Consider the following 11,853-nt stretch of genomic DNA (forward strand, 5'->3'; position numbering starts at 1 on the left):
TTTTGTCAAAATCAATACATTGCTTCTATCATTTATGTAGAAATGCAAGAAGCCTAGAATAGCTAAAAAGATTTTGAAAAGAAAGCACAAAGGAAGAGGACTCATAGTATCAAATTCAATGTTTATTTTTATACAGTGTTCAAGACAATGTGGTATTGTGATAAAGATAGGTATATAGATCAATAGAGCAGAACAAACCAAGCCCATTTCATTGAGTTAATTTTGCAGAGTCTTGATATAAACCTACACATTTAAGATGAGCTGATTTAAGTAAAGTTCCAATGAATCTAATGGGCGAAAATATAGTCTTTTTACTAAATGGTGCATTCGTTGCAACATAAATTGCACATGTACAAGTAATCACACAGGGAATATGACTCAAAGATAAGACAACAGGAGATCTTTGTGACTTTGGCTGAAGCAAAGATTTTATTCATAAGCAGAAAAAGCATGAACCATGAAACCCAAGAGAAAGAAAATCCTTAAGTAGCACTAATCAGAATGAAGACCTTCTGCTCACAAGGAACTAAGAAAATGAAGCCAGGCCACTGATTTGATGAAGACATTTGGGAAACGGAGGAGCCCTGGTGATGTTGTGGATTTTGTACCATAGCGTTGGCAGTTCGAAACCACCAGCTGAAATGAGGGAGAAAGAGAAGGCTTTCTACTCTGGTAAAAAGTCTTGGAAACCCCGAGGGACAGTTCCCCTCTGTCTTAGATGGTCCATATGAGTCGGAATCGTCTTGATGGCAGTAAGTGTTGGATTTGCAACGTGCATATCTGATGAAGGAACCGGATGTAAAATATAGAACTCCCCAAATTCAGTAATCTGAAGACAAAGTTTAGATCACTACTAAGAAAACAAACCCAAAAGATTTGTACAGATATTTTCCTGAAGAAGACAAATGGATAGGAGAGATACAAGTGAAATAGAGGTTCACTATTATTAGTCATTATGGAAACGAAAACAGAAACATTCATGAGGTACCAATATATACATGTTACTAAACCTACTGCCATTAAGTCGGCTCACAGGGGCCCTATGTAGGGTTTCAGATGCTGTAGCTCTTTATGGGACCAGGCAGCCTCCTCTCTCTCCCACAGAGCACCTGCGGGTGTGAAGTGCAGGCCTTATGATGAGTTGTCCCACACCGACCTGACAGTACTACCAGCGCTCCTTATTTCCATGTCAGCATGGCTGACATTGTAAACACTGTGAGGTCTGCGTGTACATAAAGATGTGGAACACTTGGAATGCTCACTCATTATACAAAATGCCCTACTGAATTGGGAAAACGGTTGAACAAATTCTTTAAAGTCCAAGATGCACACGCCATTTCTATAACTCACAATTTGATTTGTATGTTTTGTTTTTACTCACCCAAGAGAAAAGGAACCATGGGCTCATACAAAGACCTGAGAGAATGCTTCTTGCCGGTTTAGTCATCATAGACCCAAACTGGAAACACCCCAAATGTACTTCATTTGGTGAATGGATATACCAATAGCTATATATTCACAAAGCAGAATACTACTCAGTTATAAAAAGGACTGAACGACTGATTTTTGCAATGATAAAGATGAATCTCAAATACTTCATGCTAAGTAAAAGCATCCAGATACTACAATTTATGTACTAATTTCATTATCGTGACTTTTTATACAGAGGTAAAAGTATATACAACATCAGGTCAATGACTGCCAGCATTGGGAACTGTGGAAGGGCATTGATTGTAAAGGGTCATGAAGGAATCCTGAGGGTGATAGAAATGCTCTACCTCTTGATTATGGTGGTGGTTATACAACTATATACTAAAGCTCACAAAACAATACGAAGGGGGTGAAAATTATTTTCGCATGTTATACCTTTATAACTTTAGAAATGTAATAAAGCTTAAAACAAACAAAGAGAGTTACGGTAGAGAAACCAGTGATGTGACTGAGAGACATGAGGTTTAAACTAGGGCAATGATTGCTGAATTAGTGATAAGCACTAATCAGACAGATGAGCTTGAATACTACTAGCTATGTGATCTTAAGCAAGTTACTTAACCTACGGATGAAAATAATACACATTTATGTGCCTAATACAGTATCTAGAGGAGAGATGTTTAAGAGGTCTTAAGTGTTTGGAAGGCCTAATAGTGTAACATGGTGATTAATGGGTTGTTGGAAGTAAAGAAACAAGAGTGATTTACACAGGGGCACAATAGCAGGTCGTGGTTAGAATGGGAGGCAAATGTAACGCAAGACTCAAATTCATAAACGAGATCAGACTTATTGCACTAGTCGAGATTAAACAAATTCCTGAGACTATTGCCCTGATACCCCTTCAACTTACTGGGGGTCACCTTCCAGCCAAATAATAGTTGGACCCGTAAAATAAACAGTAACTCTCATGAAGAATGTGCTTCTTTAAACAATCAACCAGACGAGACCAAATGATCAACATTTACCCAGAAGCAATGATGAGAAGGCAACGAGGGGTGGGGAAACGACAGGCAAGGTGGAAATGGGGAGAGCTTTGGCACATTACGGGGGTTAAAACCATTGTCACAGAACCACTGGGCTATGAATTGTTGAATGGGGATCTACTTTGCTGTGAAAACTCTCACTTTTATTTTTAAAAGCACAATGAAATATAAATCTATTTGCTTTAGATATTTTATTGGGGGACTCTTACAAATCTTATGACAATCCATAATTTAGTTGTATTAAGCACACTTGTACATATGCTGCCATCAACATGAAATACATATTTTAAAAGGTGATTGACAGGCCCTACTTTGGATGATCGTGTGCCACCAGCTGGCAGACATAGAGATTTGAAAGGAAGATAATGAACTTAGGGTTCAAGATATAAAGGAGCTCTGATGAACATCTTGGTGAATGCTCCATGGAGTTAACATGTAAGATTTTAGCCCATATTGATTTCAGTTTTGAAGCAAAGAAAAAGAATTTTATAAGTCCCAGTGTAGAAGGTGAGATCATTTTTAATGCGAGCTCATGTTGAATATTTTTGGCGTCCTCAATAGTTGGCTAATTGTTAATTTTATTGGACCAATAAGCAAGCCAACTATTATCCTAACTTCTTGGGTCTGAGTGCCCGGCCCAGGATAGACACTCAAGAAATGTGTGGTTGACTGTTCCATCGTTCCAGGTGGCGTCCTCGGACTCTCACTGCACTGAGGTGGGTTCTCAGAGATTCTCCATGTCCAGAGGTCTCTCCAAACTCATGGGGCCTGATGGAAGGCTGGGAGAGGTTGGTGCTACATCCTAGGTCTCAGTGACTTTTCTTATCCTTTCTTCCCCAAAGTCTCTCTTAAATCCAAGTGCAGTCTTTCCATATGCAGCTCACTGCATTTTGGTTCATTGACTTGACAGCTAGAATCAGGCAGGAAAGATCTGTACTTTCTCTGAAAAGTGGTCTTTTTTTTTTTCTTTTCCCTTTTAATAAAGTTTTCTTTTGTGACTTTGACAACAAAGCCAGAAAGCCTGGCAGGGGGATTGAGCTAGAACACCACTGCTTCAGGGCAGGAAACCATGTCAGCCCATGTCACCAGCTCCGTTGGGCCGAGGCACCAGCGTTTCATGTTCCTAATCATGCAGGGGCCTGTGCCTTCCATTAAAACGTGGTGTGACTTCCTGAAAATCGCCAGGTAGGATGATTACTCTCCCTAACTCAAGAGGGCAGGATGGCACATGTCCGCAACCACGCTGGAGTCTCTTGTTAGCCGCTCTTTCCGTGGCACCCATCTCCAAGAAAACAGCCTCACTCCCTGGTCATTGTTTCTGCCGTGGACCCTCCATTCTCAGTGTTCTTTCTCAGCATCCCATGGAGGGAGCAGCTTGGGGTTGAATGCCATGGCTTTTGAGCAAATTTGAGAATAAGTGGGTTTGTAGGCGTCAAAATGAGAGGCGTCGCTGGACGAATGAGAGGCCCAGGAAGCTAAGGGACTGCCACAGGGGTGAGTCATCACTGCGCTGAGCTTCAGAGACAGCTCCCCCTGGCCGGCTGGGGGTCCTACCTTCACCATGTCAGCAAGCGAATCTCTCCCTGTCCCCCAAGACGGGTGAGGCTGGGAAGTCCTAAAGAGGAAACTCCCCCTTGAGAAAGGAAACCTCAGCATCTCAGCTCCTCGCGAGGACGGGGTTAAGGCTGAGCGCGCAGGCTTGACCCTGAAGGAGATGCACAAGATGACCAGCTGGAATACCCAGACTCTCTCTCGTCGGACTGTGTGGTCCACTGAAATCGCACACTCCAAACATTCCCCATGCTCTGTCGCTTCTCAGCTCAGATGGCCACAAAGTTCACAGGTTTATTTCTGCACCTCATCTTTAAACGTGTCAGGAGGAAAGGGTTCATTAAAAAACAAAACAAAAGAAGCGGAAGCCAGAGGCATAAACAAGGTGGTGAGGTTAGTGATCTCATTGGAGAGGCACCCTGATGCGGGAGACATGGGGAGGTTGAGAGGTCCGCAGCTCTAGGGCGGGTCAAGCAGTCAATATAACCAAGCTCATTGCCATCCAGCGGATCCCAGGAGTCCTTTTCGGAGACCTCTCAAAGTCAAGGACAAGAGAAGGGAGGGGTCCGTTGCCTCAAGAAATGCATCACCTGTATCTGAAGGCACCAAGAGTCACCTGAGCCAAGGACATTTGAGTTCGGTGGAAAGGAAGCCTTTTTGCTGAAAGTTGCCATGTCAGGCTGGTCTGGGAGGAGAAAAAACTGAATGGCTGCACGTGACAACCGAATGGTGAAATGACATCTTGACATTTCATTTCTATTCTATATCTCTGACGGGCGCTCGGGACAGACTGGGCAATCATGGGCACCGTTTCTTCTGGTTCTGGAAGTCTCGGATCTGCATGCACTCATGCCTCCAGAGCACAAGTCCAGATCATTGCTTTGCCCTCGTGGTGAGGTGCCTCCGAGCCACCCCGTGTGACAGGTCGAACAGCCTCCTCGGGGCTCCTGGTCCCAATCTTGCCTGAAGCAGAGCTGCAGGTCATTCACCCGCTGAGTCCCTGGTGAGGGCTTCCCGGTGCGCCACTAGGGCGCCTGGTTTGACACTTTGCAGTCCAAATATTTGGTGCATTTGAAATGTGGCTTGTTCTACTGTGGCAAATCTTACAAACACTGACACAGCAACCACAAAAGTTCAGCAATAAACCATGCCGAGTACTGCTCGTAATCGCTGCTCCTGAAGTGCATGGGTGGCAGAGGACATGGGAGAACACAGACATCTACCAGGACTTCTGTCATCAAGATTTGGTCCAGCTAATCTGACTTGTCAGATGGGCACACCTTCTTCCCCCTCGCCCCTTCCTGAAGTTGTGCTACAACCTCTCAGCCGTGCTCTGGAATTTGACGTCACAGCTTGCAGTCAGACCAGTAGCTCTGTAAAGGAAAGCTCCCCTTAAACAAAAACATGATTAGAAGTCTGATCTGCATCGACCTATCCATCCGACAGCCGTTTTCTCCCATGTACATACACTACGTGTGCCTTAGGCCTCATTTCTTCTAGCTGGTGAATCTCCCCCCCGCCCCCAACATTTTTACAACAGTTTTATTGCCATATAATCCACATATCATACAGTTCAATAGTTCAGTCACATCAAGAAGAGTTGAGCAATCATCACCGCAATCAGTTTTAGGACATTTTATTGATTTTGTTCTCTTCTTACTAGTTCCCCATTTCCCCCCAACTTCCCCTGCCATAGCCCCAGAGAACCATTGACCCAGTTACTGTCTCCGTAGTTTTAGATATTCTGGATCTCACATTCAGAAAAACATTAAAAAATAAAACAATGAAAAAACCTTTACAGAATTACAAGGTAAAACTTTTAAACACTGCAAAGAAAGCAGAAAATATTAAAAACTAGACCAAATTCAAATAGATCATAAGAGAGATCAAGTGATAGGGTGCCAAATGCTAACCTAACTGCATTTGCAACAATCTGTTTTCTTTTTTTTTATTGTTTTAGATTTTTTAAAAATTATTTTATTGGGGGCTCGTACAATTCTTATCACAATCCATACATCCATCCATTGAGTCAAGCACATATGTACATTTGTTGCCCTCATCATTCTCAAAACATTTGCCTTCCACATTAGCCCTTAATATCAGTTGCTCATTTTCCTCCTCCCTCCCCACTCCCCCTTCCCTCATGAACCCTTCATAATTCATAACTTATTATAGTTTTGTCATAAGTTACACTGTCCGATGTCTTTCCTCTCCCTCTTCTCTGCTGTCCCTCCCCCAGGGAGGAGGCTATACTTAGATTCTTGTAATTGGTTCCCCCCTTCTACCCCACATTCCCTTCACCCTCCAGGCCTCGCCCCTCTCACCACTGGTCCTAGATGGTGAATCTTAGATACTGTGTTGTAAAATGACTCCCAAGGTCTCTCTCTCTCTTTTGACAGGAGGAAATGAGGGTTTTGCTCGATGATTCGGGTGCTTCCTTATTCAGAAAGACATCTGCAAGCTGCTGGGCACCGGCTTGGTCATCTCCAGAACAGCATTTGCAAGAGAAGCTCAGCCCCCTGGCTGTCCCTTCTGCTCAGTCCGCCTGATTCTGGAGGGCTGCAACTTGATGGGAGACATTTTTAAATTCCACCGAAAGGAGACCCTGTTGTGATTGTGGCTAAGACACTTTGCTTTAGATTTGAAGCAACTTCAAGGACAATGAGTTAGTTAATTGTGCCAGCCTGGCCGATAATCACATGTGGGGCTAATTGAAAGGTGGAGGGATAAATGGGTGGTGAGCCTCGCCTTTCTAGTTCTCGGGTCTCTTGTTTTGTGATGGTCGCACCAGGGTGCAGCTGCCTTAGCAGTTCCCTGCTTCAGCTTGCAAGATTGACTTCCTACAAGACATCCCCAAGGAGAAGCTACATGGACCTATCCCGATGCAGCCCTGGGTGCTGGAGCAGCTGTGTGGAGACCCCTGCTAGTGCTGAGATGCTTATTCGTTCACTGACTCAGCTTTCCTCCTGCAGTCGGCATCATAGCCTCTGTTTTGTGAGAAGGAGGACTTTGTGGACTGGTGTTGGGTTAATGGGTTAATGTTGGACTTGTGGGCTTGGGCAGCATTGGGTTGGGATGTTTTTGTGATGCACATTTTCTTTACATAAAACTCTCTCTTATACATGAGTTGCTGTGGATTTGTTTCTCCAAAGTACCCAGACTAATATAGACAATGCACAACACCTTGTGCTGTGTGGTCAGCAGCTGGGCAGCATTTTGTACTGAAAATGGAATCCCTTCACCTCACAACAGCTGCCAACTAGCCACACATTGGAAAAGGATGGCTGTCAGGGCAGGGGCCTCTGGGATGTTAGACAGCAGGGCAAAGTTGCCCTGCAGTCAAACAGGGTCGAATCTGCCTGCATCCTGCAGTCATTCCTTGTAAAATCTCCAAATTTACTTACCGTATATACTCGTGTATAAGTTGAGTTTTTCAGCACATTTTTAATGCAGTTTTGTGGTAAAATTAGGTGCCTCGCTGATATTCAGGATGGCTTATACTCAAGTATATATGGTATTTGGGTCGCCAAATGTTCTTCAGGCAGAAACCAGGGTTGGCTTGCCATCAGTCTACTCTTGCTTTTGAAAAGATAAGTCATGTGATCAACCATAATCATTAATGAATGTGCCCATTCAACAAAATAATATCTGTTTAAAATCCTCCTTATGGCTGAACATTTCCACATGAGCATCAGAATGACTGACAGGGTTAGAGAGGGATAACCATTCAGGACAGGGCTTCCCTTCCACAGCAGAAAAAATGAAGTCATTACATCCCCAAAGCTCTTGAGGGCTTATTTCTTCTTGCTTCTCCCCAAACAATACTCTGGTCCCTAAGAATCCTGCCTCTTCCATTTCTCTTGATTTCATTAGATGTCAGAACATGAACGTGTGCTTGCTGTTGTTGATATTGCAGATGATCTGCGCGACTTTCTTACATTGGTGAGACCAGATGTTCAGAGTGCTCTCACCTACATCAGCGTCTTGAATCCCACTGCCGACACCTCGCAAAGAAAGCGGGTGGCAAAGGTGACAGCCCCTGTTTTGTAGATAAAGAAATTGAGGCTCCCAGGGGTCACCTGACTGAGAATGGACAGTGAAGCTTTGCTCCCCAAGAGAAGAGTTAACCTTTGCTGCTTTCCAGTCAGAATCGTGGCTGTTTGCCAGTGCAGCTAGTCCTTTGTGCAAGAACATGGTGGAAACAGGTGGGACTTGGGGAGGATGGGAGCAAAAATAGTGAGAAAAGGAAGGCAAAATGTGGAAAGTGGGTTTAAAATGGAGTGAGGTTAACCAGAGAGGTCTTCAGTGCGATGCAGTGCAGCAGGTTAACCCCATGTGTCACAGGATTGAAGCATTCGAGGTGCAGCTAGAACATGATTCCTGAAATTCCTAAAATCCCTGAGAATCCTATAGTTGGCATCCAATGCTAGTCAGCAAAACCCACTGAGTCAGTTCCAATTCATGATGACCCCACGTGTGTCAGAGTAGACTTGTGTTCTACAGGCCTTTGAATAGCTGGTTTTGATAAAGGAACTTGCTAGACCTTTCCCCCCAGGAGCCGGGGTAGATTAGAACTCCCAACTTCTTGGTTAGCAGTCAAGCACTTATCCACATGCACCCCCCAGGGATGCTAAGGTAGTCAGGAGGCATAGCTTTGAGCAGATTACCGTGGGGTAGATATGAGTCAGCATCGACTGGATGGCAGTGAGTTTGGTTTGGTTTGGTGGTGCGTGAGTGGGGCAGGACTGTTGACTTTGAGCTAGCCTCTGGATGACGTGAGGAAGTATGAAAGAGGTAAGGGTGCACAGAGGTAACATTCTTCATCTGACTTTGGTGAGTAGCAACTGGCATCTTAATACCAGGCAGGCAGCTATCTAAGGTGCGACTGTTGGTCTTTCCCCTTCCCCAGGAAAGAAGAGTGATGGACACCGAGACATATAGAAACCATTAGTCCAATAGACTGATGGACCACTAAACCTTAGTCTTCCCAGCTCTGAGACCAGAATCACCACTAGTAACTGCTCTGAAAATGACCATATTCGAAGCTCCTGGAAAGAGTGGGAGAAAAATGTGGAACAAAACTCACATCATAAAAGAAGCCAGGCTTATTGGTCAGATAGAGACTGGAGGGACCCCCAAGACAATGGCCCTTAGGCACTTTTTGGGTCTGGAATGGAACCCGCTCCCATGTTAGAATAAAAACCCAAACCAAAACTCACTGCCATCGAGTCAATGCTGACTCATGGTGAGGCCCCTGTGGGTTTCTGAGACTGAAACTGTTTATAGGAGTAGGAAACCTAGTCTTTCTCCCATGGAGCTGCTGGTGGTTTTGAACGGCGACCATTAGGATCACACCCCAATGTGTAACCACTACATCACCAGGGCTCCTACCATGTTGGACTAACAACCATTTAAGATGTTTTCAAAGGCAGTCTTTACCCAAGGACAGAGGGTTAGGAAACCAAGAGGAAAGGAAACAGGAAACACAGGTAGGAAGAGGGATAAACAATGGGCCATTTGTTGTTAGGGTCCGTCAAGTTGGTTCCGGCCCACAGCGACCCTCTACACAGCAGAACAAGACGCTGATCAGTCCTACCCTCCTCACAGTTGCTCCTTTGCCTGATCCCATTGTCCCAGCCATTGTGTCAGTCCTTCTTCTTGAGCGCCTCCCTCTTTTTCACTGCCACTCCCCTTTACCAAGCATGATGTCCTTCTCCAGGGACTGGTCTCTCTTGACAATGTGTTCAAAGTCCTGGAGACTTAGTCTTGCCATCTTTGCCTCTAAGGAGCACTCTGGTCACACTTCTTCCAAGACAGACTTGTTTGTCCTTTTGCCAGCCCATGGTACTGTCAATGTTCTTCACCACAATGGGATTACAACAGATACATGGAAACAATACGTAGGAAATGTTGAACCTAAACTATGATTTGGTCTGTAAAGTCTCACTGAATTCACAATAAAGCTTTTTCTTTTTCTTTTTAAGATAATAGCTGAAATCACATTAAGGAATAATCAGTAATAATAATGATTCAGCGATGACCTGGAATGACGACTGTGTTATATCAGGACATTGGTTGAACTGGAGGCACATGAATCAGCGGTGTCCTGTTTTATCGAGGGAAGAATTGATGGGTGGGAGACAGGTGAGTACCCGCCCTTTTAAGCATGGAGCAAACCAACAGTTATTTGGCAGTGGGGGTGTGGGAGGGAAGAAACTGGCAGTCGATGAAGTGTCTTATTGTGGGGCAGGATGTTTTCTCAGGTGCTTTTATGACCTGGGGACCCCTGTGCTCTCATTCTTGGCCCATCCAAGAGCCGTCCTGGAAGGAACTCCTGAGGATGGGAAGATGAGGGCCCTTCAGGCAGTGGGACAACAAGCCTGGGTTGGCCTAGGTTGTCTCTATGTGGGACTAGAAACCCTTGTCTTTCTCCCATGGAGCAGCTGGTGTTGGTTCAGACTACTGACCTTGAGGTTAGCAGCCCAACACATAACTACTCTGCCTCTAAGGCTCCTAGTCCAATTAACAGCATAACACACTGTGTGACCAGAAGAGGGAGGGAGACATTAGCAACCAATAGATGTGCTTGACTTTGGTTCCAAGTGGCAAGTAGGTAGCAACACCTAGTGAAGGCGAGGCAGAGTTATGAGTACACTTGTAATAACTGAAGTATTAGGCAATGGAAACCTAAATCAACGTGATGTAAAAATACACAATAAATAATTAATGGGAGAAAGAGAGCAAAGAAGAGCAAGAAAAAGGGAGACATGGGAAGGAAGCAAGCAAAAAAATGAAAAAGTCGATGCAAGGTCAGAGGAGTAGGGAGGGGAGAGAAAGCTTGTGAGTTGACAATAGAACATGAGGACAAAGGAGACAGAGTTCATGCCCAATACTTGACCGGTGTGCCAGGAATGTCTGCGAAGACATGTGGGCACAAGCAAGCTCCAAGACAGCCTAGGTGCCCTGCAAAACGTGTACTAGCCTTGACTGTGCGTAGATTATACTTCAATAAAAAGTAAAGAAAGAAAGAAGGGGAAAAGCAAATACAAGGAGAAAAATGTGTGAAGGAGACTAATATGACATGATCTTATCACACGCTACACTTACCACAGTAGCAATAAAGTTAGTCATTGTTATTCACCCACAATGTGAAATTATGAAGGGTGCGGTAGGGGACCTTAACTTTTCAGCCTACTATCAGAACAGAGTGCTGTCTAGAATACAGGTAAGAAGACTGATAGAACATATTGAAATGATGGAAGTTGGCTTCCTGCCTGCCTGTGTCTTAGGATGCTATCCACTTGAGAAACAAAGCAGCCTATCGATCATTGAATCAACTTTGCTGCAAGAAGAGAATCATGGTGACCGGTGTCGAGGTAAGCAGTGCTCAGACAAGTAATACAGTCAGAGCAAACAATGTGCAGAACATGTCTTCAGTTGACAGCAAGATACCAACCCCCAAAAGAGGGATGTTTTTTCCTACCTGCAACCTTATACCATAAACTGTCAATGTGTCAATTAGTAATTGAATGCTTTTCAGTTCAGTTCGTTAGTTAGTAGTTAGCAGTTGAACACTTAATCACCACAGGCTCCTGAAGTTAGGGTGGTACCAGGAGAAAGGCTGGATAAAATTATCCACTTCTTAGGCTCTGTCTCTGATGGGCAGTATAAGGTGCCCATCTTTAGTCTTATTAAAAAATATAGATGAACCTTGTAATCAATTCCCTCTTTCAAGCCATCCTCCTTCTACCCTCCCAGTATCACCACTCACACCACTGGTCCGGAAGGAATCATCCACCCTGGATTCCCCGTGTTTCCAGTTCCTATC

The 11,853-nt window shown here is 44.4% G+C and overlaps 1 protein-coding gene across 1 annotated transcript in view; it reads left to right on the forward strand.

Moving 5' to 3' along the window:
• Positions 1 to 10,035, forward strand: part of CASP3 (caspase 3) — a 114,499-nt gene extending 104,464 nt beyond the window's left edge. Inside the window, exon 8 of the mRNA XM_045286867.1 lies at positions 10,010 to 10,035. The gene's annotated coding sequence lies outside the window, so the exon portion shown is untranslated. The remainder of the gene's footprint in view (positions 1 to 10,009) is intronic.
• The last annotated feature ends 1,818 nt before the right edge of the window (positions 10,036 to 11,853 follow it).

This window comes from Echinops telfairi, unplaced genomic scaffold, assembly GCF_000313985.2.
Source record: "Echinops telfairi isolate 266 unplaced genomic scaffold, ASM31398v2 ScPeMD7_9;HRSCAF=40, whole genome shotgun sequence".
Lineage (NCBI taxonomy): Eukaryota > Metazoa > Chordata > Mammalia > Afrosoricida > Tenrecidae > Echinops > Echinops telfairi.